This window comes from Engystomops pustulosus, chromosome 10 (genome assembly GCF_040894005.1).
Source record: "Engystomops pustulosus chromosome 10, aEngPut4.maternal, whole genome shotgun sequence".
Lineage (NCBI taxonomy): Eukaryota > Metazoa > Chordata > Amphibia > Anura > Leptodactylidae > Engystomops > Engystomops pustulosus.
The window spans coordinates 26,925,071-26,945,334 of NC_092420.1; the positions used below are offsets into that span (position 1 = coordinate 26,925,071).

Sequence of the window (20,264 nt, forward strand, 5' to 3'; positions counted from 1 at the left end):
CCCTTCTGCTTACAGTATTGTTTTGCTAATTTTATTCTCTCAAATTTTTTATATTCAGTCTGGACATAGACATTTTTTTATCTTTACTGTTGGCCAAACCTTTGTTAATTAATTCCCTGGAATTAATGAGGCACAACTATCTCACAGCAGGCAGAAGACTTAATGGTTCAGAACACATTGACCTAATGTGAGCAGCCATTAATTTTAATGTATTACTGTATAAAATCAGGAAAACACAGCTGGATGACAGAGTAAGCCCGAAAATACCATGTTATAATAATACCTACCGTATCCTGATTCCATCGATAATAGATATAGAAATTGCTCCTCTGTTAATAGCTGTAGGTAACACTACTGATAATAGTTAATAGTTCTTTTTTATTCGTAATTCATTGAAATGCCATAGACTTATACATCTTCTGAAGGCTCCTGGTCACGCTCCGCTTAGCGGAATTATCAGATGAACTCTGCATGAACCAATTATATACAACACATCACGTCTGATGTTAACAAATAACGGGCTGGTAAATCGATCTGGGAAACAAAGAGAATGTGTCAAACTTACACAAATTGGAAGAGTGTTTACTACCCTGCGCACAATGGGCCTCACACAACCACTAAGGTATGAGTTTTTAACCTATTTCAATGATGGCTTCAATGTGCCACATTCTCATTGGTGGTGGATATGTATTGGCCATTGGTAGATGTGGCAGATTCTGCTAAGCAATATGTCTTACATCTGTCTTATTTATCTTTAATGTTGACCTAGGAAAGTCTCAGACTACCCTCTTCTTAACCGATTCAGGACCACCCACTATTTAAACGATGAAAACTTTGAGAAGTAGCTCAAGTGATCAAGCTGAGTTTTGGGTCCATTACTGGTAGCAGCTGCAGGTGACCCTAGAGAGAAGAAAGAAGCAGTGTTTACCACAATTTGCACAAATTTACACAAATTTCTCATGCACAGAGCTTTGGTTATCTTTAAATAAACTAGGAACTATACTAAAGCTCCTGGTATATGCTGAAAGTATACATGCACGGTCGGCTCCAGGTTTCAGTAGACCCCTGGACGACAAAACCTCAGTGGGCCCCTTTGTAATAAACTCACGTGATGGCATTAAAAATTCAGAAACTAAAAGTCTACTGTTCCATAAAATATTCCTGTTTATCATCCCAAACAGCCCCCTCATGGGAATTTTATGTAAAGCCCCCCCCCCCTCACACCCGATAGATTCATTAGATACAGCCCCCCTGAACCCCAATGGATTCCTTATGTACAGCCTTATGTGGACCCCCAGCAGCTTAGGGTCCCTGCACTTGCCCTGGTATGCCCAGTGCTTGCGCCGGCCCGGTATATACAGTATATAGATATATACTGCCTCCATTTGCACAGTTTATGTAGTATAATGGAAAGATTAAGCAAGCTGTCTTTCCATCTTCGTCCCTCCTGCTGAGCAATGTATATGCTCAGCGGAGGCAATTGGATGCAATAGGGGAAGGGTGCATCATGCATTGCATTTATCCACCAGCCTCAACTGAACACATGCTCCAGGAGGTCCCCAGTGATTTTTGAACCTACAAACAACTCATATGGGCCAAAAAGACTCCTTCTAAACATTCTAAACCTACTACTTCTCCTGAACCAAACAACCAAAAAAGCGAAGAATTGACCCAAGAATTTAGCAAAATATAATACTATAATACAATACTCTTTATTTTGTCAGAGCAATACAAAAATCAACAAATTATACATGTAGGTAAATGGACACAACATTGGTGGAAGAATAACAGCAGGGTAAATTGGAATATAGTCAAGCGTAAGAAACCGAGTCTACTCTACTTAGTGAAATCTAGATAATGTAAAAGAAAAAATGTATTAAAAAAATTAAAAAATATGTATGTGTATATATGTGTATATATGTATAAAAGAGCTAACTATATATGAACACATCCTTATCTGTGAAAAGGAACCTACAAGGTGATACAAATATTCAGCCATACTTGAGGTACAATTTAAATAAGTTGCTAAACCAGACACAATCTATGGACAAAATATGATCTATTTCTTATTCATCTTTGGTAGTACTGTGTGTTTTTATAGTTTTTTTTTTTTCTACTGACTATAGATTTCCATATTTCCAGTTTGGATATATGGTGCTTGTTCCAAGAATAAAGAGCCCTCATACATACAGAAGCTCAGAGATCTAGAGCTTCCTTAAAATTACACACCATAGCACATGGTAATTTATCCTATTAATCTGTCTTTAGAACATCTCTCCATGCCTAACAATCAGGCTAATAGCCAGCCCCATGAGAGCGGCAGCTGGAATGCATTTGGAGCCCAGAAACAGCTGGGCTTTAAAAAAAAAAAAAAACACCAAAAAATGCTTATTACAAATTAATCTTCCTTGTGTAAAGCACTTTACAACTGAGGACTTAACTCAAAGCAATTACAGTATTTTCTGATAAGGTCCTTTGCAGTAGGTATGTAACAAAACCTGCAGTCAGATGAGGTCTCAGCAAACACGGCTCGCCCCACTGCTCTGATCTATCCAAATAACATGATTGTAATCCTCTTGTCAAGTAGAAATGAGGAATGTTCTCTAATCATGGTCCCATATTCCTTGGATTTCACATCTTTTTCAACTTTACCCTATGTAAACCCGGTGTCAAAGAGGCTAAAGTTGTTGCATCCATTGTTTTCATTTTTCCATTCCCTTATTATAACTTTTTATGCATTTTGTATTGAAATCATATGGTATAAGGTGACAATAATGCATTGGGATATTATCTGTTTCTTGTGTGTGTTAACTACCACTCCAATACCACATACTGCCACCAGGAAAATAGATTTATTTAAAGGGAACCTGTCACCAGGGACCTAATTTTCACTAAACACAGATTGTAAAATCCCATGACACCTGCAGTGCAAACATGCCTCTCTGTCTTTTCTGAGCATTTGCATTACAAAATAATTGTGTGTTATAAATCACTTTTGCGCCCTGACAAAATCCTGGGGTAGTCACAGGAGCTGGATTTTGGTTTGGATGCATTTCAAAAAACAACATGTGACTTGTCTGAGCTGCAGACAGCCTCCATCTTTGTGCTCCTGTACAGCTCCTCCCTCCCCCACTGATGTCCGGCTAACCAGGCTGTGACCTCTGAGAAGGAGCAGGAGGAGGAGCTGTACGGGAGCACAAATGTGGGGGCCAAGCTCTGAGGAGTGAGTAACACAGACTAGGCACATGTTGTTTGAAATGCATCCAAACCAGTCCCCGTGACTACCCCAGGATTTTGTCAGGATGCAAGAGTAAGTTATAACACACAATTATATTGTAATGCAAATGCTTAGAAAAGGCAGAGAACCATAATTGTACTGCAGGTTTAATAAGCTTCTGCAACCTGTCTTTAGAGAAAATGAGGTCCCTGGTGACAGGTTCCCTTTAAGGACTTGAAGACAATTTTATGAACTGCTTGATAACTTTTGCATATCTCCAAAGTCGACCATAAAAATAATAATTTTAGTGTATGTAAGTAGTAGCACCATATCTGATCTTTATGTGGTACATGGAGACCTAGGTGCTGTGACTCACTGTTCCCCCTCCCCTCTTCTAGAATTTCTATAGAGAGGCGTAATTAGGAGAGGCAGGGCCCCATAGCAGGATTCTGAAAGGGGACCCCTTTCGACTAAAAAAATATACATATTTGTATATTTACACATGCAAGTTAAAATCGCACATTTTTCCAATCATGCGCACACAAAAAGCATATACATAGATATACAGTGCAATATACAAATGTCCAGAATATATACACACATACACTATTTACACAAACAAAATATTTACTATATATTTATATATATATATATATATATATATATATATATATGTATATATATCACATATGGAACACATGTATATAGTGTAGTGTGTTAGGTTGGATGACAGAGCCCCTCTGACACCTCGGGCCCCATAACTGCTACCACTGTAGTTACGCTCCTGCTTTTATATATATGTAGCACCTTAGTGAGTTTCTTGCTACCAAGATGAGTTATTGTCAAGAGAATTAATTCCACATCAGGACTGCGCATCTTCAAGCTTCAAAGTCATATTTATTGAATTAAAATAGCAGCAGATCAATAAATAAATAAAAACAACTTGATCAAGTCAAGTCAAGTTGTTTTTATTTATTTATTGATCTATTGCTATTTTACCTAACCTGATGAAGACTCCAGAACAAAGTTGAAACGTGTAGTTCTTTTTAGTTCAATAAATATTAATATGAAGCTGATGTGGAATTCTTTTGCCAATAAATCATGTTTCTGGAAAGGTGCACTCAGCATAGTTGATGCCCACGTCTCTTTCCACGGTTTCTGCTGCACTTTGGAAAGTGCTTAAACTCAAGACTCTTACCAGGTGAGCAGAATACAACTATGAATTATCCCTTATGTCACACTACTACATTTGAATTTTGCACAATGGGGCACATCTACTTACCTGGTCTTGTCGCGATCCCCGATCCGGACTGTCCGACGAGGATGATGTCCAGCGCGATTCACCAAGATCATGCTTACGATATTCTGCATGTGTCGCTTCCCCGCTGAGGTCCGCCGGAGTTCACCTTCTTCCCTCCCGGTGTATGTAAGTGCTTGGTCTTGCGACACAATTTGGATTTTAAACCCTACACTTAGTCCGAATCAGTGGGGTGGTCCGACGGCCCGCGCCCGATTTGTGTTGCATGGAAGTCGGCGCAATTGTGCCAAAATCTGATTGTGTGCGCCAAAAACCCCTGTTAAATGTGGAGCAAATATTGGAGGAAATAGTCAGGAAACCCGACGGAAATGTGGTCAGCGGATCCTTAGTAAATGTGCCCCTTTGTCTCCTTTACCCATCACTATCATACCGACACTCCATGTATTAGTATTGCTAGCAAAATGGAGAAGTAAGTAGAGAAGTAAGAACACGTCTTTGATAAGATATTTTATTATTTATTTGTACTATTGATTAACGCAAAGTTTGTTAAAATGTTGGCGGTTAAAGATAAGATAATCTATTTGTTGATTTATAGCTTCAGTATAAGGGTACATTCACACAGCGGTATGCCCGCCATGCGGGCATACCGCCGTGTGCTGGAGAGGAGGAGGAGGCAGCCCCTCCTCCCTCCATAGAGAATAGCGGCGCACGGCCGCACACACACCAAAAGATAGAGCATGCGGCTGCAAATTTGCGGCCGCATGTACGTCCCCGCAGACGGCCATGTGAGTGTGATCTGTCAATTTTCATGCATCTCATCGAATCTGAATATTTTGTATTCAGAAGAAACTTATATACCGTATATCTTTTGGTGGTTTCTGTTATTCTCCATTTGAACCACATCCATTAGGCTTCTGTTTTTATCATTTTAGTGCAGACTGAAAGCTAAATAATTTGTAATAACTCATCAAGGTTAGAACTAGAGATGAGCGAACATACTCGTCCGAGCTTGATGCTCGTTCGAGCATTAGCGTACTCGAAACTGCTCGTTGCTCGGACGAATACTTCGCCCGCTCGAGAAAATGGCAGCTCCCGCCGTTTTGCTTTTTGGCGGCCAGAAACAGAGCCAATCACAAGCCAGGAGACTCTGCACTCCACCCAGCATGACGTGGTACCCTTACACGTCGATAGCAGTGGTTGGCTGCCCAGATCAGGTGACCCTGGAATAGACTAGCCCCTGCCTGCGCTGCTCGGATCATTCTGTGTCTGGATGCCGCTAGGGAGAGAGCTGCTGCTGGTCAGGGAAAGCGTTAGGCTGTTCAATTAGAATAGTGTTAGGCAGGAGTGATTCTACAAGAACCCAACAGCCCTTCTTAGGGCTACAATAACGTTATACTTTATACTTTATACTTTATACTTTGCAGCTAGTACCATATTGTGAGGAATTTGCAGGGGGACTTGCTACCGTTGTGTTTAGCTCTTAGTGACACACATATCCACCTCAAACACCAAAGTGGGAAAATTTATTAGGGGTTTGATTTCAATTAGGCACAGTCTGCCATTTACTTTTTATTTTACGTTTATTTTTTCATAACTCAGCGTCATCTCATCTGGCATAGCAGTGTGCTTTCATACTTGGCTAGAAAATAGCCATAGGAGAATCCAAACGGCTTACTTACGCCTACAATAGCGTTATATATATTTTATTTCTGGTTGATCTGCTGGTGGCTGTCCTTGCTGCAGTGCATCTACTACCAAATTGTGAGGAATTTGTAGTGAGACTTGCGACCTTTGTGTTTAGCGCTTAGTGACGCACATATCCATCGCAAAGACCGAAGTGGAAAAATTTATTAGGGGTTTGATTTCAATTAGGCACAGTCTGGCAGTTTCTTTTTATTTTACGTTTATTTTTTTAATAACTCAGCGTCATCTCATCTGGCATAGCAGTGTGCTTTCATACTTGGCTAGAAAAAAGCCATAGGAGAATCCAAACGTCTTAATTACGCCTACAGTAGCGTTATATATATTTGATTTCTGGTTGATCTGCTGGTGGCTGTAGTTGCTGCAGTGCATCTACTACCAAATTGTGAGGAATTTGTAGTGAGACTTGCGACCTTTGTGTTTAGCGCTTAGTGACGCACATATCCATCGCAAAGACCGAAGTGGGAAAATTTATTAGGGGTTTGATTTCAATTAGGCACAGTCTGTCAGTTTCTTTTTATTTTACGTTTATTTTTTCATAACTCAGCGTTATCTCATCAGTGTGCTTTTATACTTGGCTAGAAAATAGCCATAGGAGAATCCAAACGGCTTACTTACGCCTACAATAGCGTTATATATTTTATTTCTGGTTGATCTGCTGGTGGCTGTCCTTGCTGCAGTGCATCTACTACCATATTGTGAGGAATTTGTAGTGAGACTTGCGACCGTTGTGTTTAGCGCTTAGTGACGCACATATCCATCGCAAAGACCGAAGTGGGAAAATTTATTAGTGGTTGGATTTCAATTAGGCACAGTCTGCCATTTCCTTTTTATTTTACGTTTATTTTTTCATAACTCAGCGTCATCTCATCTGGCATAGCAGTGTGCTTTCATACTTGGCTAGAAAATAGCCATAGCAATAGGATAGCATCGTTTGGTTTTAAAAACTAAAAAACACAAAAAAAAAAACCCACAAAAAAACACATAAAAAAGTTTAAAAAAAATTAAAGTTATAACTTTCATTTTCAAAATGTTTAACCCAAGGGCTAGGGGTAGAGGACGAGAGCGGGGACGTGGGCGTCCAACTACTGCAGGGGCCAGAGGCCGTGGTCCTGGACGGGGTGAGACACCACCTGCTGATGAGGGAGCAGGGGAACGCCGCAGAGCTACACTCCCTAGGTTCATGTCTGAAATTACTGGGACTCGTGGTAGAGCACTGTTGAGGCCAGAACAGTGCGAACAGGTGATGTCGTGGATTGCCGACAATGCTTCGAGCAATTTGTCCACCAGTCAGTCTTCCACGCAGTCCACCCATGTCACCGAAATCGGCACTCCTCCAGCTCCTGCACCTCAGCCTCCTCCCCCCCAGTCTGCCCCCTCCCAGGAAAATTTGGCATTTGAACCGGCATACTCTGAGGAACTGTTTTCTGGACCCTTTCCACAGTCACAAACCACTTGTCCGGTTGCTGCTGAGCAATTTTCCGATGCCCAGGTTTTCCACCAGTCGCAGTCTGTGGGTGATGATGACCTTCTTGACGTAGTGGAAGAAGTGTGTAAAGAGGTGTCCGACGATGAGGAGACACGGTTGTCAGACAGTGGTGAAGTTGTTGTCAGGGCAGGAAGTCCGAGGGGGGAGCAGACTGAGGGATCGGAGGATGATGAGGTGACAGACCCAAGCTGGGTTGAGAGGCCGGGTGAACACAGTGCTTCTGAGATGGAGGAGAGTCCTCGACCAGAACAGGTTGGAAGAGGCAGTGGTGGGGCCAGACGGAGAGGCAGGGCCAGAGCAGGTGCATCAGCGCCAAATGTTGCCCGTAGTCAAGCTCCCGTGGCGAGGGCTAGATTTTCAGAAGTCTGGAGGTTCTTTAAAGAAACACCGGATGACCGACGGACTGTGGTGTGCAATCTTTGCCAAACCAGGATCAGCAGGGGTTCCACCACTACTAGCTTAACTACCACCAGTATGCGCAGGCATATGAATGCTAAACACCCCACTCAGTGGCACCAAGCCCGTTCACCTCCGGCCGTGCACACCACTGCTCCTTCCCCTGTGTCAGCTGATAGTCAGCCCCCTGCCCAGGACCCTGGCACAAAAACCTCATCGTCGCCTCCACGATCCTCCACAGCATCCACCAGCATTCAGCTCTCCATACCCCAGACGCTGGAGCGGAAACGGAAATATAGTGCAACCCACCCGCACGCCCAAGCCCTTAATGTCCACATCTCCAGATTGCTTAGCCTGGAGATGCTGCCCTATAGGCTAGTAGAGACCGAGGCCTTTCGCAACCTCATGGCGGCGGCCGCCCCTCAGTATTCGGTCCCCAGCCACCACTACTTTTCCCGATGTTCCGTCCCAGCCCTGCACCAGCACGTGTCAGACAACATCATCCGTGCCCTGACCAACGCCGTTTCTGACAAGGTCCACCTGACCACGGACACGTGGACGAATGCTGCCGGGCAGGGCCACTATATATCGCTGACGGCACATTGGGTTAACTTGGTGGAGGCTGGGACCGAGTCTGACCCTGAGGCTGGTCATATACTGCCGACGCCGAGGATTGCGGGGCCTACCTCGGTCCAGGTCTTTCAGGCCTACTATGCCTCCTCCTCCTCCCACCCCTCCTCCACCTCCTCCGAACTACCATCCGTGGGCATGGCGCCATCAGTCGCTAGCTCTAGGCACAGCAGCAGTGCCGTCGCTAAGCGACAGCAGGCGGTGCTCAAACTGCTGAGCCTAGGCGATAAAAGGCACACCGCCCAAGAGCTATTACAGGGCATTCCACATCAAACTTGTTAACTTTGTCGCCACCCTGCTGTGTAATCCACAAAATATACTGGCAAACTTTTATCATTTACCGATATTATTTCAGCGCTTCTTGCGCATCTGTTTACATTCCCCTCACCCGCCATATGCCAAACTTATAAGAACGCTACTACACTTGATCTTATACAAAAGGTTCTTAGAAGTGCTGTTTGGGGAGTAGCCTAGAGACAGGGGCTTGGATTGGAGAAAGCTCGCCTGGAAGTGGAGCGCCAGCTCCATCCCAAGATCCAACTAACATAGTTTTAACTGCAGCACCTTTAATCTACTACTAGTTCACTGCCTCCATAATAATAATAATAATAATCTTTATTTATATAGCGCCATCATATTCCGTAGCGCTTTACAAATCATAGGAAACAAATACAAATGTAATGTAACAGAGCACAACATTTGTATGGAACAACAGGAGTGAGGTCCCTGCTCGCCAGAGCTTACAGTTTATGAAGATGATGGGGTAACATGAGGTAAAAGAATATTTAATGGTCAAGCCATTCTTCTTATGGAATAGAACAAAATATAATAAATGGAATTGCTGTCGCTTGAACCACTCAGCCGTCATCTTATATACCAGGTCCAGGGTGAATGGGACTGCAGAGAAGTGTGGTGCCTGTTGGTTGCTGGATAACAGATGGGAGGACGACACAGGACGGGTTAGTAGAAGAGTTAAAACTTCATGTAGTTAATGAGTGTTATAGGCTTGCCTAAAGAAATGGGTTTTAAGAGCACGTTTGAAACTTTGGAGGTTAGGTATTAGTCTGATAGTCCGGGGCAGAGCATTCCATAGAATTGGTGCAGCTCTAGAGAAGTCTTGGAGACGCGAGTGGGAGGTCCGCACTAGGGTAGAGGTTAATCTAAGATCACTGGCGGATCTAAGAGCACGGGTTGGGCGATAGACTGAGATAAGACAGGAGAGGTAGGGGGGTGCAGCATTATACAGAGCTTTATGGATGAGGGTTATTATTTTAAACTGTATTCGAAAGGAGACTGGCAGCCAGTGCAGCGACTGGCATGAACTGTAGGCATACATGGTCCCCTTATCAAACGAGCTGTGTCAGGCAGAATTTTGGGTTGTTTTCATGGCTTCCACAACAAACTTGTTAACTTTGTCGCCACCCTGCTGTGTAATCCACAAAATATACTGGCAAACTTTTACCATTTACGGATATTATTTCAGCGCTTCTTGCGCATCTGTTTACATTCCCCTCACCCGCCATATCCTAAACTTATAAGAACGCTACTACACTTGATCTTATACAAAAGGTTCTTAGAAGTGCTGTTTGGGGAGTAGCCTAGAGACAGGGGCTTGGATTGGCGAAAGCTCGCCTGGCAGCGGAGCGCCAGCTCCATGCCAAGATCCAACTAACATAGTTTTAACTGCAGCACCTTTAATCTACTACTAGTTCACTGCCTCCATACATGGTCCCCTTATCAAACGAGCTGTGTCAGGCAGAATTTTGGGTTGTTTTCATGGCTTCCATGTCAACTTTGTCGCCACCCTGCTGTGTAATCCACAAAATATACTGGCAAACTTTTATCATGTACCGATATTATTTGAGCGCTTCTTGCTCACCTCCTTTGGTTCCTCTCTGCCACCCATTGGTTTGAAGCCTGAGTCCATTTAGGGTGTGTCGCCATTCCACTCTCTAGCCTGCCGCTGCTGCCGCTGCCTCTGCATGCCGTCCCCTATAGTGTCAGGGTCAATTATTGGATGTTTTAGATGCTATCTAGCTTCATTCTGTCACTCTGTCATGGCCATGCTGTTGCCCATAATTTTGGCATAATGGTGCGTTTAAGCAGCCTCAGAGGCATCCATGCATGCTGCCCCTGCTGTTTCCTGTCCATTTCCGCGGTGTTTCCATCCTTTTCTGAGGTTCCCAGGTGTTTGGCCAAGCTTCCCTGTGCAGAGCCTTGGTCCCCTTAAAAAATGCTCGAGTCTCCCATTGACTTCAATGGGGCTCGTTATTCGAGACGAGCACTCGAGCATCGGGAAAAGTTCGTCTCGAATAACGAGTACCCGAGCATTTTAGTGCTCGCTCATCTCTAGTAAGAACGTTTTATATAGATTAAAAAAAAATTAGTTTTAGAAGGGGTTATATTGTAATTTCTACGAAATTTGAAGCAAACTTGATTTGAACCAAATAGATTTGGACTTCAATCTCGATTAGTGACCATGTAAGTCTTTCTTGAGATTATTTTTACACCATCACTACAAAGATGTAGCAAGTTGCTGAAATGTCTCAGTTGATAAATTTGGCTTAATATATGCACAATGGGGCACATTTACTTAACCCGCGGTGCGTTGTCCGACGAGGATTCGGGTCTGCCGCGATTCACTAACATCGTGCGCCCGAGTTCCTGCAGGTGTCGCTGCTGCGCTGAGGTCCGCCGGAGTTCACCTTCTTCTTCGCCTTCTTCGTCGCCGATGCGCCAAAATCCCGGGGCAATTCGACACAAAACTGAAATATTCAGGAACCCCGACGAAATGAGCCCCAATGTTCACTACCCCAGACATTTTTTAACACTGGTACGAAATGTATGAGCATGGTAAATTTTGGTAAGTCCAGGTCAGAGGCACTTGTAGGCCTTGAGCTGGTAATCGACAAGGGCCCCTGTGATCAGACCCCCAGATAAATGTATTTTGCGATAAACCCCTTTAATAGCAGCAAAGTTCCTCCCATGTTAACACACATCTTAATATCTTTGATTTTGCCTCTTTGCTCAGCTTAATTTCCCATTACTATCAACACAGCATTTGACACATTCTCCATTTAAAATGTAATTATATTTCCAAGTTTCATGTGACTGTGTTTCTTTTTTCTTAGCAGGTTCCTCAAAGGCTGAAGATTTGTTTTAATCTACCCTTTTAATAATACTGGCAGGTTTCACACATATATCTTGGAAAATCATGAAGAACACTTCAAAAGGACAATCTATGTAAATCTGCAAATTCAATTTATTTTGAAGTTTTTCTTCCGAGAGTATTAAATTCAGATGCTGGAGCAAGGTAATGCGTGTCAGCGATAATAATCAAAAGGCACATTTTATATTTATTTAATATAATTACAATGGCATCATTTTTTAAGAAGTTTTAATATGTATAATATTCTATTGCCAATTGGAATTATACATTCATTGCTCCATAAATACTGTATGCGGAAGACAGAACAAATGAATACAATTTTTCATTTAGGTTTCTATCTTTTGAGTTCCGTGAAGACTGACTTTAAAGAGCAACTGTAAAGGTTTTTTTCCCCACAAATCAATAGCTGTTGGGATATAAAGCTACTTTGCCTATAATCTTTGTTACCTATATGCAGCAGTTTCCATGCTATAACCCTCTGATTACCGCATTGCTGAAATGGCTTCTTCCTCACCCTGTGAGTCCGTTCTTTGTTTATCTGACAGTATCGTGGGAGGGAAGGGGCTGCTTCTCCCTGCTCACAGAGGAGGAAGTCATGTGACAGAGCTCTCTCTGTGTATGTAGCAGAGCTGTATGTGTTTAGAACAGTAGATACAGATGTCTTTTGCACAGAATAGTGAGGTAAAAGATCTCCCCTGTTCCCTACCAGTCCCTCCATCCCAGTCTGTGATTCTACAGAACTTTCTCTGTCGCTCTCTTCTCCTCATACTCCTTGGCAGCATCAGCTCTGTGTAGATAAGCTATTAACCCTTAGTGCTCACACAGCACATGCTATAGACTGCATTTAACTGATTTACTTATTACTTCTACCACTTATTACATGTTCCCTGCTCCTCCACGTGATGGAAGCTGCCAGGCTGTCACCATATATGCCAGGGAACCTGCAAATTAGCCCTTAAGCTCCGCCCACTCACACAAAATGGCGTCTTTACGTTAATTCCTACTCCCCTAGCACACAGCACACCCAGTCAACTCAATTCTTATGTGAGGGAAACCAAATGCATCTGAATCCCAGAGACTACTCCCCAAGCACATACAGCCCAGGCAGCGCACAACCACACTATGTACCCCCCTATCACTTACAAGCCTATGGAACGCTACTGCACAGAACCACTCTTCACCCGGATACAGTCACCCGCTCACACTGTCACAGCTGCCACCACTCGTAATTACAGCTCACAAGACGCCCAAACCAGGACCATACACATACACCCAGTTACACAATTTTCTAGGTGCCATACAGATTACCTGGATCCACACTGTCTACAGCTACTACAAGCACACAGACACTCACTGCCTACTCACTGCCCACCTCACTGTCAGCAACTCTATGCCTTCCCCTGCAGGTGACACATGATCCCATGACATCATCACAGGTCCTGTTGCCTCCGGCTAGTAACATTCTCCCTGAGGTGACAGGACTGCTGAATTTGGTGGCAAAGATTGTAGTGCATGTACACATGACACATTGGTAAAGCTGACGAGGGACAAATCCTAAAATTACAGGCAGGTAGGATGAATACTTTGCAGATAGCCTTTGACATCAGTAATATGCCATTTATTTATCATAGGATTTAGGGTCTTTCCTGTTCCAACACATAACTTTTTTGGTATATTCAGTGAGAGTATGGTAGAAGTTAAGTCAGACCTCCATGTTTAAGAATTGTATCAATGTTCTACAGTAAATTGCTAAATCCAGAATCAATGAGCACATCATGCAGATATAATAAGGCAAAGCTATTGATTATACCAATGGGAACGCATTCAAGAAATTAGGGCTCTCACAGAAAATACTAAAGAAGAGACTCAAACTGAATGAATGTCCAGGAAAATATATATATATATATTTTTTAGAAAATTGTACAATGTATTGTTAAAATCTTTTTAACAGGTGTGAATTTTCTGATAACATACTATAAGCTCTATGGAGCTGATGGAAATTGCTGAGTGATCTCTGTCAGCTCCATAGAGATTAATGGAGCAGAACGGTCATGCGCGGTCGTCTGCTCCATTACTCTTATGGAGCGACAGGGGGTCCGTCGTACGCTTTGTTTTCGCGCTCTGTGGGGGTCTCAGCACTGAGACCCACAATGAACAGCAAGTTAGGCCCTATCCTGTGGATAGCCCTTTAAATAGTTCATGATAAGTTGTTCTGCTAAAAAACAATAAAACATTAAATCTCTGTTAGTGCCCTATTTCTGCCATGTGGCAGATGTAACTAGAGCTTAACAGTGCCAGGACATCTTCCATAACTGTAGTTTGAACTATGAAAGTTTTCCCCTCTGAGTTCAATTGAACCTGCATGTCCTGAATATAGGGACAGGGTATTAAACAGACTTCAACGCCATACGATCAGTAGGGGTAGATTAAGGCTGCCATCGGCTGTATAAATACTATAGCCCAAAAAGTCAGGAATTCACGTCCGACATATTGTTCTAGAATCCAGCATCTTGAGGAATGGATGGTGTGTCCATTCTGCCTGCTTTCAATCTGCGGTTTCAGGACCTCTGGTGGACATTCAAAGGTCCTGAAATGGCTCTTGTGAACATGTGTACTGAGAGCATGAACAGATGTATGAGGATTACATGGGTGAAAAATTTGGCGAGTGGCTTGGGAGGCCATGAGCCCCACTAAAAGGCTTGGGCTTGGGGCTACCACCCAAATCACCTATATTATAATCTACTAATGATAATCAGGCACTGAAATTCAACATGTCTGATCTTTCTTTCCATCATGAGGTTGCCAAACATGGTTGGTCAGTCCAATGGATATCATTGGGTCCACCTAACTTTTCTCTGTTCATAAAGCCTAAAGTCATACTTGGTTTGTTACAATTTTGATTGTACTTGATGATCATAGTATCATAGTATATAAGGCTGGAAGGAGACGCAAGTCCATCAAGTCCAACCTTCAAGAATTAAATAAATGTTTTATCCCCATAACCCGTGATATTTTTTCTCTCCAGAAAGGCATCCAGGCCCCTCTTGAACATGTACATAGAGTCCTACATAACAACCTCCTGCGGCAGAGAGTTCCATAGTCTCACTGCTCTTACAGTAAAGAACCTTTGTCTATGGAGATGGTAGAATCGCCTCTCCTCTAGGCGCAGAGGATGCCCCCTTGTCCTGGTCACAGGCCGAGGTATAAAAAGATCTTTGGAGAGATCCTTGTACTGTCCGTTCAGGTATTTGTACATTGTAATGAGGTCTCCCCTCAGTCGTCTTTTTTCTAAACTGAATAATCCCATATTTTGTAATCTGTCATTGTATTCTAGTCCCCCCATTCCCCTAATAATCCTGGTTGCTCTCCTCTGCACCCGTTCCAGCTCTATTATATCCTTTTTATACACTGGTGCCCAAAACTGTACACAATATTCCATGTGTGGTCTGACCGGGGATTTGTATAAGGGCAGAACTATGTCTTTATCGTGAGAATCTATTCCTCTCTTGATACATCCCATTATTTTATTTGCTTTAGCAGCAGCCGCCTGGCTCTGGTCACTAAAATTAAGTTTACCATCCACCAATACCCCCAAGTCCTTTTCAGCTTCAGTTTTACTAAGTAATTGACCGTTTAGAACATAATTATACTTTTTGTTTCCATGGCCCAAGTGCATGACCTATGACATGTATTTCAGTCAAGTCCGTCCCTATTTACATGCATCATTGATATCAGAAATAAACAGATCCCTGGAGAATTGTGTTTCATACCGTACCCTACGAGTATCACATATGTAATTACACAAGTCTTTCGGTTGCTCCTCTCTATACAAGCAAATGCCAGTATTTGGAGTCGTCTGCACCGTGTTCAGATCCCGAGAACGTAGCGGTGACCTGAGCAGAATGACAGCTTGTATAGGGATGTTTGTCATAACCTTAAAACCACCAGAAACGTGACGGAAAAGGTATTAATTTTGCTGCTGGATAAAAATGAGCAGATCAACTCATTTCACGTGACAATGCCTCGAGCCTCTATCCCTTTACCCTTCACTATCTAGAGTTTGCAAGACCTTGCGTGCGTTTGCTCACCTCCAGTTGCTAGGCAACATGACTATTCTACGGACGGGTTTCTTTTCCATTAAACTGATAGAGGAAGGAGACTCGAAGGGCAATCATATGGTAACCATCAAGTTCTTCTTCTCTGTGCGCTTTCATTTTAATCTAAATGCCTGAATTACAGGACAAAGAAATCATTTTGTTAAGATGCAGTAAAATGGGGCAATACTAAAGCTCTTACCGTCCAATGCAACATAGAATTATCGACTCAAAGCATAGAATCGCAGCTGTAAACATGGGATTTCTGAACGGGAAAATTTAGAACATAGACAAAATGTTCTCATACACAAAGGAATTATATAGAGAATTTGTCTTTTGTTCCACATACTACTTTATTATAGTAAAGGTTATAGAAAATGAAAAAGGGAAAACAATTGTCAGAAAAATCATCTTTTTATTTATCTCACACCAGGCACTATCACAGGACAGCCCTGGGGTCCTTATTCAGACCCAGATGCCCATATAAACAGGTGAACCTGAAGGAACTTCTTCCTTTTGTTAAACAGAGATCATTGTTGATTTTTGAATAGTTTTAAGCAATAAAAGCTGCTTTAACCGGGTAGAAAATACATATCATGGTCAGGGTTGGGGCTAGCACTGGGCACAACCAGGCAAGTGCTGGGGCCCAGTGCTGGTGAGGGGGGCCAAATAAGACTCTATATAAGGAATCCATGGGGGTGAGGGGGCTATATCTAATAAATCCATAGGGGGTAAGGGGCTTTATATAAAATTACCATGAGGGAGCTGTTTGAGATGATAAACAAGGGAATATTTTAGGGAACAGGAGATTGTTTTAGTTACTGAATTCAGTAAATCAGACATATCAGATAAACAGGGTTTGGTGGCAATACTGGACTGATGGATGAAAGTAGTATTTCTGGAGATAAATTACTGCAAATAGTCACTTACTTTTAAACAAACATTGAATAATCTAAGCCTTTTCCGCCAAAGCCACTTTTCACCTTCCTGACGGGGCCCATTTTTTTCACATTTGGCATGTGTCAATATAAGTGATTACAAATTTAGGACACTTGGACATATCCAGGTGATTTTGAGATTGTTTTCTCGTGGCACATTGGGGCACATTTACTAAGGACAGTGCAGTCTGTACTATGTGCAGTTTACCTGTGTAGTATGCAGGGGCCCCAGATTCAGGATTTCTGGTGCACATTCTCCATGAATCTGGCACCCTCTGCAAAGCTCCAACAGAGTGCACCAATTTTTTTTTTGGTGCACCCTTAACAAAGGGCTTGCAACATAATTCTGTCGGACTTTGCATATCCGACTGAGCACCGGAACGCCACCCATTCAGTGCAGAAATTTGTGTTGCATGAAGAAAAGTGCAACACAAAACAGTCGTGAGCGACACATATGTGGTGCGGACCCTTTATAAATAAGCAGTTTGCACTATAATGTGCAAAGTCCAACAGAAAACTGGTGCACAGAGCTTAGTAATTGTGCTCCATTGTACTTCATGTTAGTGCAAAATTCCAGTGGTATACTTTGCGTTTTTTTATAAATAAAACAAATATTTGGGGATAATTTAGAAATCTCCGAATCCGTCGGGTTTCCGTTTGGTCATGCCCCCCATTTCCGTCGCGTGCACCCCGGGCTCCGATGCACCACAATCCGATCACGTGTCCAAAAACCCGGGGAAATTCAGGGAAAATTGGCGCAAAATGGAAAAATTCAGGTAACCCGCCGTAAAAACGTGATTCAGGCCCTTAGTAAAGGACCCCGATAGTCATAACACTGATGCAACTTGATAAATAACATTCACCCAATGTCTGCTTTATGTTTCCTTGCTCTTTATGTGTCATCACATATGTGTCATCTCAAACTTTTGATGGACCTGCTCACTTTGAAAGGCCTAAATAATAGTAGAACCGCATAAATTACATTATTTTAGAAAGTACATACTCAAAGTATGTAAAACATCTTTTATGAAGTTTGTTAACCCTTTAATTGTTTTACAGGGTTAAAATAAAATCATGTGCAATTTTGAAATTTTAATTTATTTGGCTAATTGAATGTATTTTTCAATAAATATGCACTCTCCTCTGGATAAAATACTAAAACGCTCACAAAGTTTGATACCCAATTTTTCCTGTGTATAACAATCCACCATATGAGGTGGTGACAGCTGTATGGGCACACGCCTTGACATTGAAGGGAAGCTGTGCCATTCAGAACAGATTCGCATTGTCACTTTTATAAGGCTATACAATGTTTCTTTTTTTGGGGCAATTTGGACACATAGGGGCAGATTTACTTACCCGGTCCGTTCGCGATCCAGCGGCGCGTTCTCTGCGCTGGATTCGGGTCCGGCCGGGATTCACTAAGGTAGTTCCTCCGCCGTCCACCAGGTGGCGCTGCTGTGCTGAAGTTCCCCGGAGGCGCGCTGGAATGCCCTGAAATTCACCGGCCTATACCTGGTGAAGGTAAGTGTAATTTTCGCAACACATTTTTTGTCTTAAATGCGGCGGTTTTCCGAATCCGCCAGGTTTTCGTTCGGCCACGCCCCCCGATTCGGGTAACACGTCGGGAAAACGCGAATCGGGCCCTTAGTAAATGACCCCCATAAAGGCTTCTTTTCTACAAGATTGGATGCACTTTACAAATACTTAATTTTAGTGGGTCTCTAGCTTATTGATGAGATTTCTTTAACTCTTGAATGTATGGAGGAAAAGAAAATCATCAATTCTAGTTTTGGCTTTTTTGCCTACTTTTTGGGCCGTTCCCGTTCCATAAAAATATTATGTTATCTTTTTTCTATGGATCACTACGATTACGGTGATACCTCTTTTATATTGTTTTTTAAATATATTTTTGACAATTTTATTGAAAAAAAAATGAATCAAATGAGAAAACCATATATTATTTAGGAGCCATAACGTTTGTATTTTTAGACTGACAGACTTGGTTGATGGTTTATTTTTTACATGTTGAGTGGTTCTTTTCAATGGTACTATTTTGGTGCTCTCAATTCTTTTTGAACGATTTGGAACATTTTTGTGATGGAATTTTATAACAAATTTTAAATTTTGTCAGGTTTTTTGGGGTTTTGTTCACCAGGCAGGTCCAATAATGTTTCCAATTTATTGTTCTGATTGTTATGGACGCAGCAATACCAAATATGTGTGGGTTTTTTTGTGATTTTGGGGTTTTTGTACAGGAAATGGTGGTGTTTTGGGGTATTGGGGGCCTTTACTTAAATTTTTATTAAAAAAAACCTTATTAAACTTTATTAATTGTTTTAAACTTTTCTCTTTTTATTTATTTACAGGTAGGGTCTCCATTTCCGATCATTGGTGTTACTGGCGGGAGTCAGCTGTAATAAATTGCTAACACACGCCGCTTCTGGCACCAGCTCCACTTATAAACAAGAGGCATAAGCTGGAGTTAATACCGGTAGTAGTGCACGAGTCGACAAGTTACTGCTGCCTGCACCATACTATTACTGCAGAAATAAAAAAGGATATGGAGCAGCACTATGTAGTAAAAATGTTGAGTGCAGGTCTCCAAAAAGGTCAGACTAAACCCACAACGATCTTTAAAAAAGGCAATGAAGCAGCACTCCATGGTGAGAGATTCTTTATTCCACCATTAACAAGCTTGTGAATAAAGAATCTACACTTTTTTCACTATGCAGTGCTGCTTTTTTCACAAAATTTGTAATATATGTAATAAAAAAAAGGTGCTTATGTCTTCTCTTACTGTAACAATTCTAACCTTTAAATAGTCGAAATAGAGAACCCCTGTCACTTACCTAGCAAGCTTCAAAAACACCTAGCAAGAGAATGGACAACAAGTGTCAGACGACTGAAATAGCCAACAACCTGTAATTAGAACTGAGCAGATATATAAAGGAATTCTTGGACGCTGCCCCCAGCAGCTGATTGGTGCGGCTGCCCATCACTCAAGCCACAGCTGAACTGAAACTAAATAATGTCAAACCCAGCTTTTTCACAAGGAACTGATCCTGAAAGGCAGTTATCAATCAAAGGCAACCCTGGGAGTGGTTTTCAAGTACAGAAACCTGAAAACTGATCCTATTCTGACAAAATTCAGTAGATGCAATGGATTTTTCTAGTGGGTGATTCAGCCAGCCATAGTGGCCTATATAGCCCATGTTACAATTTGACATTCCGCTTCAGGGCTCTGCTGCCTGACGTGAGGTGCTGATGCTTTTCACTCTGATTTCTAATTCCATCCTTCTAGCAACAAGATCGAAGCTCTCTAAGGTGTCAGATTTCATGAAGGGAGGGGGAGCAGGGAGTAGTAGTAGG

General features: G+C 42.3%; 1 long non-coding RNA gene across 2 annotated transcripts in view; it reads right to left on the reverse strand.

Moving 5' to 3' along the window:
- Positions 1-293: 293 nt before the first annotated feature.
- LOC140104887 (uncharacterized) overlaps positions 294-20,264 on the reverse strand; it is a 29,183-nt gene continuing 9,212 nt past the window's right edge. Inside the window, exons 3-6 of one of the 2 annotated variants that reach the window (XR_011850440.1) lie at positions 19,745-19,764; positions 15,949-16,088; positions 738-900; positions 294-534 (exon numbers count right to left, since the gene is read on the reverse strand). This is a non-coding gene — a long non-coding RNA (uncharacterized lncRNA). The remainder of the gene's footprint in view (positions 535-737; positions 901-15,948; positions 16,089-19,744; positions 19,765-20,264) is intronic. The other variant, XR_011850441.1, reaches the window with a different exon arrangement.